Genomic DNA, 15,193 nt, shown 5'->3' with positions numbered 1-15,193 from the left:
GGGAGGGGGGTTGTCCCTGTGCCTGAGCCCCTATTGTGGTTTTGTGTCTCAGTATATGTCAGCGTTCACTGATGCCTGTCTGCTCAACACACATTGGTTAAGCGCCTACTGAGTTCTGGACGCTGGCGATGTGCCTGTGTGGAGCTCTGCACCTGTTTGTGTGAACATATGCATGCAGGAAGTTTCTGGTTTGGGGAAATTCTGTCCTGAATACATAAGCCTGAGAGGTTGGGAGAGAAGGCACAGATACTCATTGAGAACCTGTTCGTGTCGGGTCCTGCATTAGGTATGATTTTTGTTCCCATTGTACAGATGAGAGAAGAGGACCTGAGAGGGAGAATGGTTTGGGAAGGCCTGTTGGGATAACGGAAGGGAGGCCTTTGGAGGCACACAGACTTCTCTTTGAATTCGCTCCCTGCCACTTGCCAGCTCGGTGACCATGAGCAAGTTTTCAACCTCTGTAGCCTTACTTTCCTGGTCTAGACCACAGGGAGTAGCATCCCAGAAGGTGGATTTCGGCTGAGGAGGAAATGAGGAAGGTATGTAAAGTGCTCAGCCCTGCACTCATTCATTCATCCATCCATGGAAGCTTCCGTGGGCATCTTTATTTTCTACTTTTCCCTCACTTCCCCATAGTGAGCGCCTTTAAGTGCCAAGGTCTTGCACCGAGCATTGGGACTGACAGAGAGAGCATCATAGGCACAATGTCTGCCCTCAAGTAACTTAGAGGCTCAAGGGGACACAAGTGAGGAAACAGGAGATTATCGATCAGAGCTGTGATGAATGGAGGAGACGGGCTGTGGGAATGAATGACCCTGCCGCACCTGTCCCGGCCTTGAGGCATCGGGAGGTACCTGGAGGGGGTGCTGTCTCGGCTGAGCCTTGAAGAGTGAGTTGGCATTGGGAAGGGAAGGGATTCAGACAGAGAGGGAAGGGCATGTTCAGAGGCCCAGAGTCGAGATCACGTGGGTTCCAGAACCAAAAGCAGTTTAGTGTGGCCAAAGCTCCGAGATGGAGAGATTACTGATGCCGGAGAGGCAGATGGGCCAGAAGAGGGAGAGGATCAGTGACCGGGCCAGCGGTGCTGTTGGTGACTCAAACCAGGAGGGATTGGGGAGGGCAGTGGGGGGAGAAGGGGAAAGGATGAGTTCCCGTAAGTTTTGGATAGAGAATCATTGGGACTGGTTTGGGATTGGACACAGGAGGTGAGGGAGAGGGAAGAGTGAAGAAGTGTCTGTCTGGTTTCTAGTTGGGCACTGGACAGACAGGGCCATTCCCTGAGAATCGAGGCAGGAGGAGCCCAGGGGAAGGTGGCATGCCCAGCCTCAGACAGGCTCCATCTGAGTTAGATTCTATGGAAGCCTTGGGATTTGGGAGGGTTGTTCAGCACTGTGTCCACTGTGTGAATGGCAGTCCCTGGCACTGGGCAACATGGTGGCCTGGGGATGTTCAGCTGGATCGTGGAGTCAGAAACCCTGGAGAGGGAAGAATCAAGAGCACAGAGGTTTGTCACGGAGGTGTTAGGAGTGGCTTGGGGGATGGTGCTGAGTGGGAAGAGCAGGGCGGCCCCAGGGCTGCTCCAGGGAACACCTAAGAACACATTGGCATAGGAGAAGGAACCGACTGGCTGAGAAGGAGCAGCCCAAGGGAGAGAAGGAGGAAACCCAGGACACTGAGCTCCTAGAGTGTGAGGAGGGCGTGGCCCTAGAAATAATGCCTAGTGCTCTTACCTTTGGGAGCCTCACTTTCTTGGTCTGGAAGTTGGGGCAGACGCACCTGTCTCAGACACATTTTGAGGAGTGAACAAGATTGGAATTATTCTCTGAGGTCATACTTCCGGCAAGGGGCAGAGCAGGGGTCTTGCCTACACTGTGTACCTCCAACGCCCAGGCTTTCCCGTGGCCCCCACTGCTGGGCACTGCACCCACCGAGCTCGGAGCCAGGAGAACCTTTACAGGTCCTGGGCTAAGGGGTGGGGGGGCAAGACCTCACTGTGGGGTGTGCTGGCTGTCCTCACTGGGTCGGGAGCCTATAGAGGCTGATGGACTATCCCTTGGGACAGATGCCCCAGCCCCAGCCCACAAGCAGACTCCAGGAGAGCCCAGCTGGGTCTGGGCTCCATATGGGCTACAGAGCTGCCCCCACCCCGAGCTGATGGAGGGTGGGCTGCTGGTATGCGTGTGCAGGTCTGTGTGTGTGCATGTAGCCCCATAGGCATCTGTGTGGGCCTGTGTGCACGCGTGCTGGGTGAGGGGCAGGCTGGGTGATGGTTGGGGTCTCCCTGTCTGTGCGCATGCCCGAGTGAGCTTGTGTGTGTGTGTGTGTGTGTGTGTGTGTGTGTGTGTGTGTTGGGAATTACAGCGTATCCATCTCCCAGTGTGCCCACATGTGCGCCCGGGGCTATGGAGTCTGTGCACTGCATGCTTCCCTCTCTGGGTGTGTCTGCTGTCTTGGCACATACCTCTCTCTGGGTGCACCAGAGAGAGGTGGTAGTCTGCCAGGAGTGTCTTCTGGGCTGCTCTGCTGGGGGAGGGTTGGGGAGGGAAGCATCGGGACACTCCCTACCCTGGGATGGGGCCAGGCTCATGAGCAGGGAGCAGCGAGACCACCTCAGAGTAAAGACGCCTCTGCCAGGCTCAGGCCAGTGGTATTCCAGAGCCAGCGTCTGTCCTGCTGGGCCCCCTCAGGAGAAAGGGGACAACGCCCCTGCAGCTGGGGGGCTGCAACTGGCCCTTCTCTGCCAGCCTTGGAGCCCAGCAGACGCGCCCCCCTCCATGCCCACTCCCTGGGAGGCGTCTGACACATGATTTATTCATAAAAAGCCATTATTTGTGCCAAAGAACTGAGCCGCTGCTTTTTAAGTGCTGATAATGCTCTCGGCCTCCTTGCCTCTCCACCCCCCACCTCCTGTCTCTCTCCTCTCTCTCTCTCACCTTCTTGGGGCTTCCCATCCTTTCTCCTCCCCTTTTCTCCCCGCTTCCCTCACCTCCCTTCCTATTCCTGTATTGTTCTCCTCACCTCTCCTCCCATTTCTTCATTCTCCCCCCGTCACCCCACTCACCCACTCCACAATTAGGGGAATCAGGCAGGGCGGCTAGAGGCTCAGAACCAATTGTCCCGGACTGGGGAAGCCAGCCTGGAGTCCAGGGCTCCCCACCCTCCACCTCAGTCTTCACCTCTTCGGGACTAGGGCAAGGCCGGGAGGAGGAAGAGCCTGCTGGGAAAGGCAGGGGGAGGGTCTGCGGAGGCTGTCATAACCAGCTCCCCCTAAAGGCCATGACTTTAGCCCCCCCATTAGTCGCCCCAGCCTCCCAAAGAAAGGTTCAATCTCAAGAGCAGTGCCCTTGCTATGCAAATGCAGATTCTTGGCAAGCTCTGTGGGCCTTGTGCCCCCCTACCCCCACCCTTGTGGCCCCTAAGTGCCCCCTGGAGAAATTCTAGAACCACCATTACTCAGGCAGTGCCAGGAGATCCTGGCCTCAAGGGCGGGACTTGGGGTCCTGTCACTGATCGCCCTCTGTGCAGACAGGAGGCAGCAGAACGAGTATCACAGATGTGAGCATGGATGCACACTCACACAAGGTTCTTAGAAGCAGACATCACAGATCCACGTGTGTGCGCCCTCATGCTCGCACGTGCACACACGCAGGCATGCACACAGCCACACACCTACTCATGCAGACGGAGAGTCATTCCTCCCCTGAGCACCTGCAGCGGGGGCTGAAACTCTTTCCCCATTCAGGTCCCCGTTCGTTCGTTTGTTCGCTCACTCGCTCAGTCATTCATTCACTCATTCATTCATTCATTCTTTCAACTTTACTTTCGCACCCGCACTGTGCCGGCACCAAGGCTGGGCACTGGGGTGGCAGAAATGAACATGACTGGGTCACAGGGAGGGGAACTGGAGCAGAGGGGCCACTGCGCCCCACCCCCAGCAGCCCTTGGGCTGGGGGTTAAGCGCCCAGCAGGCAAGGGGTTAAGTCATTTGGCATCCAGAGCTGGAGCCATTAGGCCTCCCTAATTATGAAATTATCGAGGTCCTCAGGTGACTGCTAATTTCACACACACTGTTCCTCTCACGGCTAATGAACGCCCGCAGAACCCACGCCTCGTCTTTCCTGCTGAACAGTGACCTGCAGTTAATGAGCTCAGGAAGGCAGACAGGCCACCGGCTGGGTGGGTGGGGCGCCAGGCCTGAGGAGGGGGCCCGAAGAGGGGCTTCGGGGCCCAAACCCAGCCGGCGGTTTGCAGGACTGGCTAGGCCAGGGGCCGGAGGAAGCAGGGAGAGATGCAGACCTGGGGAGGGCTTCAGGTCGTGCCGTCCTGGCAGGAACACGGTGGAGGGTGGGGGGCAAGGAGAAATGGGTCGTAAGTGGTGGGGAGGCAAGAGCCTTTCTGCTAGGTTCTGGGCCCCATCAGGGTTTAAGGGCCGGCCAGGAGCAGCAAAGCTTATGAGGTGGGAATTGGTGGCGGGGGGGGGGGGGGGGGGGGGGGGCGGGGGGGGGGGGGGGGCGGGGGGGGGGGGGGGGGGGGGGGGTGGGGGGGCACGGCACAGTCCTACCGTGATGCCGGGGCTGGTGATGACTCTGGGGGCTGGCAGTGCTAATGGTGAGATAGCAATGCCCGCTGGTTATGATTTCTAAAGTTTTGATTTTTTTTTGTTAAATTAAAAATGTAACGCAGAAAAATTACCCTGCAAAATCTGAATGAAGAAAGAAAAAGTAACACACCCTGCTTGCAATCTTAGACGGGGGCAGTGCCAGAGCCCAGGTCCCTTCTCCCTGGGGATGCAGTGGACCCTTCAGGCTGAAAAACCAAATAGGTTCGAAGGCCTTATGACCTGCCCACAGGGAGGACCCCTGCCCAACTCGTGGCCCACCAGCCCGATCAATGCCAACTGAGTGGTGCAGGCCGCGAATGAGGAGAGCAAGGGGGTGACAATCGTGGTCTGGGCCCAGGGTCCTCTGTTCTAGCTTTTTCCTATCCTGTAGCCTTGAGCAAGTTCTTTCCCTCTGGGCCTCCAGAGTAAATGATAGGGTTGGACCAGGGCTGTGTTTGCAAAGGGGGTGGGGCTCGGCTCCTGAAGAGCTGCCCCCGTACTCAGCTTGAGTTCGCATCAGGGACCCTCTCCTGAGGCAAGCACCCCAGGCCCGGGGACGGATGACCACCCCCCTTTGCTCAGGCTTGTGTATTTGTGCGCGGTGTGCATGAAGGGTGGCATCACTCCATCCTCTTGAAGCCGCCCCCTCTCGCTCAGGAATAAGAGGGGGCATCCTGGCTTCCCACAGCCCCGACGGCAAGCTTCCACTCTGCCACCACCTCCCGCGTGTCTGCTTTTCCACCTCAGTTTTCCCACCTGTCAAAGGTAGGTAATGAAAGTGCGAACTCACTTAGGACGTGACAAAGATCTCAGAGGTTGTCGCTGCTACTATGTGACCCCGGGCCTGACCACCTCTCCCCTCAGGTATCCGTAGGGTCTCTTCTGGACAGTCAGCTCCATGTTGGGGTGGGGAGTGTCTGAGCCACGGGTGTTCCCGGGGAGCAGGGAAGGATTGGGAGGCTGGGAAGGGCCTCTCCGCCTGCACACGGGGCACACACCCCTGCATCTTGCACGTTCCTGCTGGCCCTTTGAGTGCATTTAGCGTTTGGCCCGCGCAACATGAGGCGAACGCTTTTATCATCTCCATTTGTGAGAAAACTGATAGTCGGAGAGGTTAAGCAGTTATCCCAGAGTCACACAGCTGGAAATGGCAGGGCCAGGCCTCAGACACAAAGCCTGTGGGCCCTTCACCACTGCGTTACCCCTTTCCTCCACGTGTCGTGCCCAGGTGCCCGAGTACACGCATGCCGCTTGCACACGCGTACCCCAGCCAGAGACCCTCTCATCTCCACGTCCTTCCTGCGTGCACACAACACCCATGTCTGCCCTCCCCTGGGCTTCGGCGTGCAAACCCGTACACTCACAGGTGCACTCAGATCCAAATATGGACTTTATTAGTAGGACTTGCAAAACTCCACACCTACATGCCGCCCGCAAGGAGACGTCCACACACAAACACGCAAGGCACACGAAAGCAACGCGTAAACACACACAAGCTCTGTTGCATATGCGTGCAAACACACCCACCCAGGAAGGTACGCACACACACACGGCACACATGCACACCCCATGGGCACACCTGGGAGTATTTACCCCACGCACATGCTCTGACATACAAACACATGGGTGCATAGTAAGCGTCCTCCAAGGAGCATTTATACACACACACGTGTGCCTGTACAGACACATGCCCTCCACGTATGAAAACGAGGCACACAGGTGCACTTGCATGTGCACACAGGAACAGAAGCACAGGCCGGGGCACTCGGGTGCGGTGAGGTGAGCAACCTCCCGTACCGTGGGGGTGATGGATGGACCCACGTCCTAAGTGACTATCAAAGTGTCGTGGTGTGTGAGGCGCAAACACCAATTAGTGGGGCCTTTGAAAGCATCAGCTCGTTAGAGGGGAAGCCGAAGAGGCTGGGATTGGCATAAAACGCGGAGCTATTTAACTATCGTGGGGCGGGGATATGGGAGCTGTGCAGAGGCCTTCGGGCAGAGCGGCCCCTCCACCCTGTACTTGCTAGTGGAGAAGGACCCTCACGAGGGGCCTTGGCAGGCGGCTCTGACGCTCCTTGAAAGCGGGGGGTGGGGGGGCAGCCTCCTGCCAGTGCTGGGCTGGCACTGAGTGCGCGGGGGCTGTGCCAACTGGCGATCAATTTCATGCACATCGTAAACCTAAGTGCTTTCTGGAGAGTCGGGCAGATTGCACATAAAGTCCCCCTTCTGTCCCTAGCACACGGGTGGGCGGGTGAGGCAGAGGCTCACCCTAGTCGACAAGACCTCTGCTATGCTGCCCGAGACCTGTATAACCTGGTCCCCAGGAGGAGGTCTCCTTGGGGACATGGGGCGGCGGGGGGGGGGGGGATTCTGTCAGGAGGGCTGGCGCTTCTAGGGGCAGCTGGATCTGTGGGCAGTGCATGAGCCCCGAGGTCGACCGTCCTCTGCTACCCGATGGCTGAACGATTTCGGGCCATCAGCTCTTCTGACCCTCGGTTTCTTCATCTATAAAGTGGGTTGAGGTAAGAATTAAACGAGTTCCTGTCCGTGGCATGATGTGTCACAGAGCTGAAGAACCTACGGGCGCAAGTGAGATCACATTTGCATTTATCGTTATGCCCAAGGGATTCAGGCTCTGAGTCCCCACATGCTCACCCAAGGGCCCCAGACCCCTCCCCACAGTCTCCACTGTTTCTGGGAGGCTCCAGAGGTGGGGGGTCTCACAGGGAGCCACAAACCTGTCTTTCATTACAGGAGCCTACCTATGATTCGATCCTGGTTCTGCCCAGTCTCCTGTTTACACACACCTGCCACCCTTGAACGTGTCTGGAGAGCCCTCCCCACCATCCCTCCTATTGTGAAGTATCAATGCCAGGCCAGAGGGGTGGCTTCTGGATGTTCTCCAGGTCCCCTGCCCTTTGGGTGCCAGAGCAGTTCTGGGCCCTGCATCAAGGCCAAGGTGGCAGGGCAGGGGTGGGGCGGGACAGAAGGGTAAAGGGTAAAGGTGGCCAAGTTCCTGCTTAGCTCTGTGCCTCTGTCATCTGGGCCCCAAGCTGTGCTTGTGCATGTCACCTCTCAAACACTCTCATGAAACCAGCTTCTTCAGCTTTCGCCCTCCCCCCTGATCCTGGAAGCTCAGATCCAGGCCAGGGGTGGGGCTGGGGAGGGGGCCCCCCGCTGCCCTCCCCCCAGGAGCCCATACGGTGGTGGGGTTTAGAGCCATTCTGAAACCAGACTGCTCAGATTCAAATTCTGGCTTTGCTGCTTATAAGCCACAAGATGTTGGGTAACTTACCTTATCTCTGCCTCAATTTCCTCGTCTGTAAAGTGGGGATGGTGATATTTACCTCATAGGGCTGTTGTGAAAAAGAAATGAATAAATATAAGTGAAGTGCTTGGAGCAGTACCTAGAACAGAGCAGCATGATGTGAATGTTTCCTGATATTATTATGATAATACTAACATTATGATATCATAACCATTGTTCCTCTTTCTCCTGTGCCCTTTTTAGACAACCCCCATTCTTCTTCTTGTGGCAACAAAAGCAGTCTCCATATTTATCAGCGGGTTCAAAACAGAACTGAGAGTGGAAATATGACAGGGTTACTATGGTTCACAACTCCGGGGGGTGACTTCCAATTACAAGTTTTGTCAGTGCCCCGGTTGTTCAGTACCCAACCTGAGCAACTGAGCATAACTATCTCCTTTTCTCTCTGATACATGGAGCCCTGCTGTCTTAGTCTGCTTGGGCTGCTGTAACAAAATACCATAGACTAGATGGTGTAACTAACAGTCATTGCTCACAGATCTGAAGGGTGGCAAGTCTAAGATCAAGGTGCTGACAGATTTGCTTCCTCGTGAGAGCCCTTCCTGGCTTGTGGATGGCCACCTTCTCACTGTTTCCTTCCAGGGCAGAAGAGAGAGAGAGAGAGAGAGAGAGAGAACTCTGGTTTCCTCTGGTTTCTCCCTCATATGATAAAGACACTAATCCCATTATGGGGGTTTCATCCTTGTGATCTCATCTAAACCTAAGACCCCCAAAGGCCCCCCCCCCCACCTCCAAACACCAACACACCGGGATCAACATATGGATTTGGGATTGACAGAACCATTTATTACATAACACCTGCCCAGCCAGGACATCTCACAGTCAGGCACCACACAGTGGGCCCGGCACGCAGTAGGCGCTCAGGAACTGAGGGTGGGCCTCTCAACAATTAACCCTCACAATCACCCTGTGAAGAGCAGATCGTTACTGTCAGACTAGAGACAGAGAAATAGTGCTCAGAGAGGGCTGGATAGGCAGGATGGGAGAGGCTGTGCTGTGGTGACCGACAGCCCCTAAATCTCAGCGGGTGAACGCAACGGAAGTTTATCATTTGCTCATGCGAAGTCTGCTGCGGGTCCTGGTGTCTCTCAGGGCTGCTGTCCCTTGTGGGCTGACTCAGCTTTCCGTGCAGCTTTGACCTTGAGGACCCGCCATTACAGAAGAGGCTTTCTGTTGCGACGGCAGCCGGAAGGTCAGGCATCAGCTCTTGTACGCTTTGGCCAGGAAGTGACCATTTCACCTCTGTCCCCAGCTCACTGGCCAGGAGCCGTGACCCACTTACAGCCAGGAGCCTGGGAAATAGAGGAGTCCGTGTCTGCGGAGGAGGTGACTCTGTGTGTCCAGGCATGGACCAGGCAGGGAGAGCCCGGGAGCTTAGCCTAAGAGGAGGTCCCGCCAGCTGGGGCAGAGAGGAGAGGTGTTGTTGGAGGGGGCTGGAGCTAGGCTTTGGAGAAGACGGGCGAGATGGATTTGGACAGGCAAAGAAGAGAAAGAGGGCATTCCACGTGGGCACAGAGTGAGCATATACCTGCAGGTAGGATATAGCAGAAGATACCTCCAGGGAACAATGAAAACATTCTGGCTTGAGCAGGTCTGTCTAGGGAGGATGATGAAGGTAAGGGTGGACTTTCAAAGCCTTAGAGAGAGAAATATTTTGGAGGAAGAGGTGATGAATCTGTAGTCCGTCATCACCCCCTGCGTGGGTGTGGTGGGGGAAAGCCGCACTGGTTTGACTTCCAGTTTTCTGGCTTGGGAAACCGGGACGTGAAGGTGCCGGACAGCAGATCGGAGAACCCGAGGGAAGGAGTGTGACGTGGGGTCAGCAGGAAAGCTTGGCTAGGGCCATGCTGGGTTTGAGATAGCCATGGAACATGCCGGGAGGGGGCCAGGAGGCAGTGGGCAGTTGGGTTCCGAGCTCAGGAGAAAGAGCGGGGCTGCAGTGGAAGAACAGAGATGTAGGCACACAGAGGGGTCATGTGAAGGATGAAAGGAGAAGGAGATCCCGGACAGAGCTCTGGAAAGCAGCCGTGTGAAGCAAGAGCAGAGGAGGAGTCTGAGGAGGTACAAGCCAGAGGGATGGGGGCAAAGCCAGGGGGGTCATGGGAGCAAGGGACAGCCAAGAAGAGAGGAGCAGTGAGTGTGTCTGACATTGTCCTGGCATCCAGATGAGGTATGACCAGGGGATTTAGCGACGAATGGGTTGCTGGTGACCTTGGCAAGGATTGTTTCTAGGGTGTGATGGGTAGGAAAGCCAGATCGGAGTGGGTCAAGGAGCAAGTGTAGACAACTCTCCCAGAAGCTTCCCTAAAGGGTAAGGGGAGAACAGCTGTGGGTGGAAAAGGTGGAGCTATCAAGGGAGAGTATTTCTGGGAAAGAAAATCTTTTATTATTATTATTATTATTATTGTGTTTTAAGAAGGGAGAGATTTGACTACGTTGACAGCTGATGGGAAGGGGCCGGTAGGGAGGAAGATGTTGGAGGCAGCAAATCCCTGAGGAGTAGGGGGCAGAGGGAGGAATCCAGGGCTGGGCTCGGAGATAGGGATTCATCTGGAAGGTGTGCTGTGAGGAAGCCATGGAGAGGGGCATGGGGAATCTAGCTGAGGCTAGAGGCTCCCAGGGAGACCCAGGATGTGGTGGGGGTGGGGTGCGGGTGCGGGTGTAAGACAGGGAGAGGTGGGGAGGAGGGGGAGGGGGCTGGAGATAGCAGAGACAGGTAGGAGTCCCACCCACACAAGGGTAATCAGAGAAATAAAGATACAGAAGAGAAGAGAGACAGAGGGAGGAGGAGGACGAAAGGCTGAGCTGAGGCTCAGGAGAGGCCCCTCAGTAGCGGGCTGTGGGCGTGGGCCTGTGGAAAGAGCGTGCACTCTTCTCGGGGGCCTCCGAGCCAGCCCAGAAGCTCCGACCCTCTCCCAAACCAGCTAGTGCCCAGCCCAGGAGCCCGCCTGATGGCAGCCACGTGGATGCCAGGGCCTTTGCTTTCGTGGCCTGCGGTGGGGGTCTGCCAAGCCCTTCCTCTGCTGCAGGAGCACCCGCCGTGCCCCCTTCCAAGCTGCCGATCCTGGGCAGAGGGTAGCCTCTTCACAGGGACGGTCCAAGCCTCTGGCCACCCAACAGGCGTGGGACCTCACATGTGGTATGGTCAGGCCCCGAGGGAGGCGACAGTTGCAGCCAGCCCCCTGCCCCTCACCCCTCGTGGCCCCAGCCCCAGGTCTTGCTCACCCTGTGGGGCCTAGGCCACCCTGACATTCACCTAATTGTCTTCCCGCTTTGATGAGTGGCTCCGCAGAGGCGCCGCCACGGATCAAATTAAATGTGAGCCAAGCAGGCAGCCCGGCTGATGAGATGGGAAATACCACATTTACATAGCCCCACACCAGGGCCGGGGACCCAGCACCGGAGACAAAGATCGTGGGACCCAGGCAGAGACAGAGGGGGCCGGAGAGACAGAGACAGGGAGGTGGGGTGGGGGTGCGGGGAAGAAAGAGATGGGACAGGAGGTGGGGGGAGGTGGGCAGAGGCACCATTTACAGGGTCCCGGTCCACTGTTGCTGAAGGAAGGGCAGTGGGGGAGGGAGATCAATACAGGTAGAGGCTCTTGTCGCCTCCAGACAGGTGGCTGCCACCCCTGCCAAGCCCAACCTGCTGGCCCCAGAGGTAGGAAGGTGACCTGGAGCCCCAGAGGCAGCTGAGTCCCCCTCCTGCCCGACTGCCAGCTGAGTCTCCACGCAGCTCCTCTTTTCCACCCAGACCCCACAGCTGGGCTGCAGCTGGCATCCTCAGCACAGCCCTGTGGGTGTGGCCGTGAGCTTCCCCCCAGTTCACTCGGGGACATTCTGGCTGCCCCAGGAAGTGTGTGTGTGTGTGTGTGTGTGAGTGTGTGTGCAAATGGGACAGAGAGAGTGTGACCATGTGTGGCACCTTCACGGGATCTCCTGTGTGCAGGTGTGCTGGCCGCCCGCTAGACCCCGGGCCCTTGGAGGACAGCTGGGTCTTCCCTCTGATCCGAAGGGCTGGGGTGGCCTGGAGGCGGACCCTGAGTCTGTGTGCAGGACAAGAGGGGCGCCGGTGTTCCCGGCCGAGCGATCACGCCAACCGTCCCTCCTGCCCCTAACAGCAGCGTTCCAGGTGCAGAGCACCGTCCCCAACCTCGGGGCGACTCTGTGGGGGAGCCGCTGCCATTCTTTCCAGCGTATAGAAAAGAAAGCTGAGGTGCCGGGAGGAGAAGGATACTGTCTAGAAAGGGCACAGCCCGGACACGAGCCCGGGACTGTCCTCTTCAGCTTAGTGGGTCCTCTTGTGTTGGTTGCTGTAGGTGTCCAGGGCCCCTGACGAAGGCACAGAGTGCTGTGCTTGGCAGGGGTTGGAAAGTACTTACTCATCCTTCCTTCAGTCTCCTGGTTCCCTCCAGAAACGCCCCCTCCCCCCTCCCTCCAGTCTCGCAGGCCTGGGCTGGACTCGCTGGATAGTACTCCCACCATTAACGTTAGGTGTTTGCTGGGCACACGGCGCGTGCCAGGCGTGAGGCGCACCCTCTGGGTAGGTGTCCCTGAACCCTCCTCCCTTCCACCCTCGGCGGGAGGCAGCATCATTAGCCTCATGTGACAGGTGTGGAAACTGAGACCACACAGATCAGGGGGAGAGGCGTTTTTGTGAAGAGTTACGCTCTGCTTGGGTTCAGTTCCCCTTCCCTCCCTCAGTCACTGACGCCGACCTCGCCATCCAGGGAGGCAGAGGGGCGCGGAGAGGCTTCCTGCACATGCTCCGTGTGTCTGTCTGCACGTGTGTGCGAGCTTGGGGCTGGGCCAGCAGGACGCCTACCCCGTGCTGGTGTCTGTGACGTGTGCTTCTGCCACTTCACCCCCTTCACTCCTCACGGTGACGCCATGACCTTGGGATGACTTTGCCCTCGTTTTGGAGTGAGGGAACTGAGGCTCTGAGATGGGAAGCGACAGCAAGTTAGCTTCAAGGCGAGTTCTGGGACCCGAGCGTCCGGATTCCGGGCTCTTGCCGGCGCCCGAGGCTCAACAGGCTTTGCCCTTTGCTTCCCTCCTTGGGGACTCCTACTTGGGGTCCCCTGCCCGGGGAAGCTGGACCCCGGAAAGCGCCTGTTGGCTCCACTGAGAAGCCCTTCCCCCTCATCCACGGGGGCCAGGGCGGCTTTTACTGGGGAAATAATTAGAAATCTAATTCTTATTTCTCCCACTCCGCTAATTGTCTGTGGACAATTTGATTGTAACAGTCGTCACTGAAGCAGAAAAACCACCTTATTTCTGCCAGACATCCTCCCTGCAATTAACACCAGCAACTGCCTGGCTCCCCTCTCACCTGCAGAGCCCCAGGGCCTGAGGGGCCCTCCCAGCTCTGGTGAGGGCACATCTGGGGGCCAGGCCTAGCCACAGGGGGGAAGGGGCAGGGGCAGTGCCCAAGGACCTACAGGACAAGGTTGGGGGGGGGGGCGAGAGGAGAGAATATGAATATTTGAGCATTTGGGGAAAGACGGAGGGGGAAGATGGAGACCCAGGCCCAGGAAGATACTGGTGGGGGTGCAGTGAGCCAGGCGATCTCAGAGCAGATGAAGGAGAAGGAAATGCCTGGTGGGGGTCAGACCGAGGAGGCAGGAGCCAGGACCCCTGGCCCAGACTGCCTCTCTGCCAAAGCAGGGGACACACCTCTGAGACAAAAGCAGACAGTGTTTTTAGGAGCAGGCTGCTGAGGGCTCCCCAGAGAGCCCAGCCTCCGGTGGGATGTGGCTGATTAGGAAAGGAAGGAGGAGGATGGGATGGGATGGGGCCTGAGGGTGGGGGTGGGGGGTGGGAAGGGTGAAGTGTCCAGAGACCAGACAAGAATGCAGATGGGGACAGAGTGGACTAATGGGGACTGGACTGAGCATGAGGCAGACACCCAGTCTGGGACTGACCTGTTGATTAACGCTCCCTCACCAGCTGCCCACCCATTCCTCCCTGGCAGCACAGCCCTCTGGGGGCCAGGCAGCCTCCATTTCTACCCCTGCCTCCCTCCCTATCTTATCTCTAGAGTCCCCCCTCCCTGTCCCTCCCTCTCTCTCTGGGGCCAGGCCAATGGCTGTGGGCCGTTGTGGGAGCCCTGATCCCACACAAGCTGAGCCCTGTGACTTGGGGTGCAGGCTGAAGAGCTCACAGTGGCCCCCTTGGCCATGGAAGCTGGCACGGGGCGGGGGGCAGGAGGGAGGGACTTCCGTGTTGGCATGAACCTATTCTTGGATGCCCATCCCAGGGCGTCTTCCCGAGGGTAGGTAGGTGGGTGTGGGTGGCTTGTTGGGTGCTCAGCTGGGGGGGAAGGGGTGGAGGCTTAGTCCTGACTCCTAGGGAACCCCGAGCATCCTCTGCCTGCACCCCAGGGCTCTTCTTCAGCCCCGCTCCCTTGGCTAGGCCAGGAGGGAGAGTGCCAGGGACTGGGGCAGGCAGCCACGTGGTGGGGCCTGGGGCCCGCACAGGGTGGGAGAGAGGGGGGGGTGGTGGGGGAAGCCACAGCCCAGAGCCTCCTCCGCCTCTTCTTCCCTCTGCGGGTTCTCAGCCCTCCCCTCTTCCCCCCTCCCAGGCTTGTCAGGGGAGGATGTGGGGGGGGGGTGTGCCGGGGGCTCCTGTCAGTCTAGAGCTGGAGAGCTCCCCAAGCTTCATTAACATGCAAATTAGCAAGTTCTGACTGGCTGTGGCAGCTACGGGCAGCCACCCCTCCCAGCCCCAAGTGTGCGTGTGCGTGTGTGTGTGTGTGTGTGTGTGTGTGTGATCTGCAGCAGCGTCTGAAAAGAGAGGGAGCGGCTCTCATGGCCCTGGACTCCACAGACAGCAGTACACGTGTGTCTCACCCACACTTACACCCACACACCTACACAAAGACCAAATATGCACACACATGTATATACATATGCACACCAGACAGATTCTCCTGGTCGCAGCCAGTCAGCCGCAATTGCAGGGCTTAGGGACACCCATGGACACACAATCACAGGCACACAACTTCACCCACAGCGGCCACACCCCGAATGGTCTCAAACAGGCATGCGCACCAGGCGGCCCACTCCTTCCACGTGGACTCGTGCCACTTCACACCCCGACACACCGTCCCCCACGGGAACAGACCCATGAACACACCGTCCCCCACACAGCCGCACACACCGGCTGTCAGTCACCCAAAGTCACACCCAGACAAAGTCTGGCGAGAGGTGGGTACCGTGGCTCCACAGCCTGCCCCGAGGACGGGTGCCATACCCTGGACCCCCT

This window comes from Prionailurus viverrinus, chromosome C1 (assembly GCF_022837055.1).
Source record: "Prionailurus viverrinus isolate Anna chromosome C1, UM_Priviv_1.0, whole genome shotgun sequence".
In the NCBI taxonomy this organism is placed as follows: domain Eukaryota; kingdom Metazoa; phylum Chordata; class Mammalia; order Carnivora; family Felidae; genus Prionailurus; species Prionailurus viverrinus.
This window is presented reverse-complemented; position numbering follows the sequence as displayed.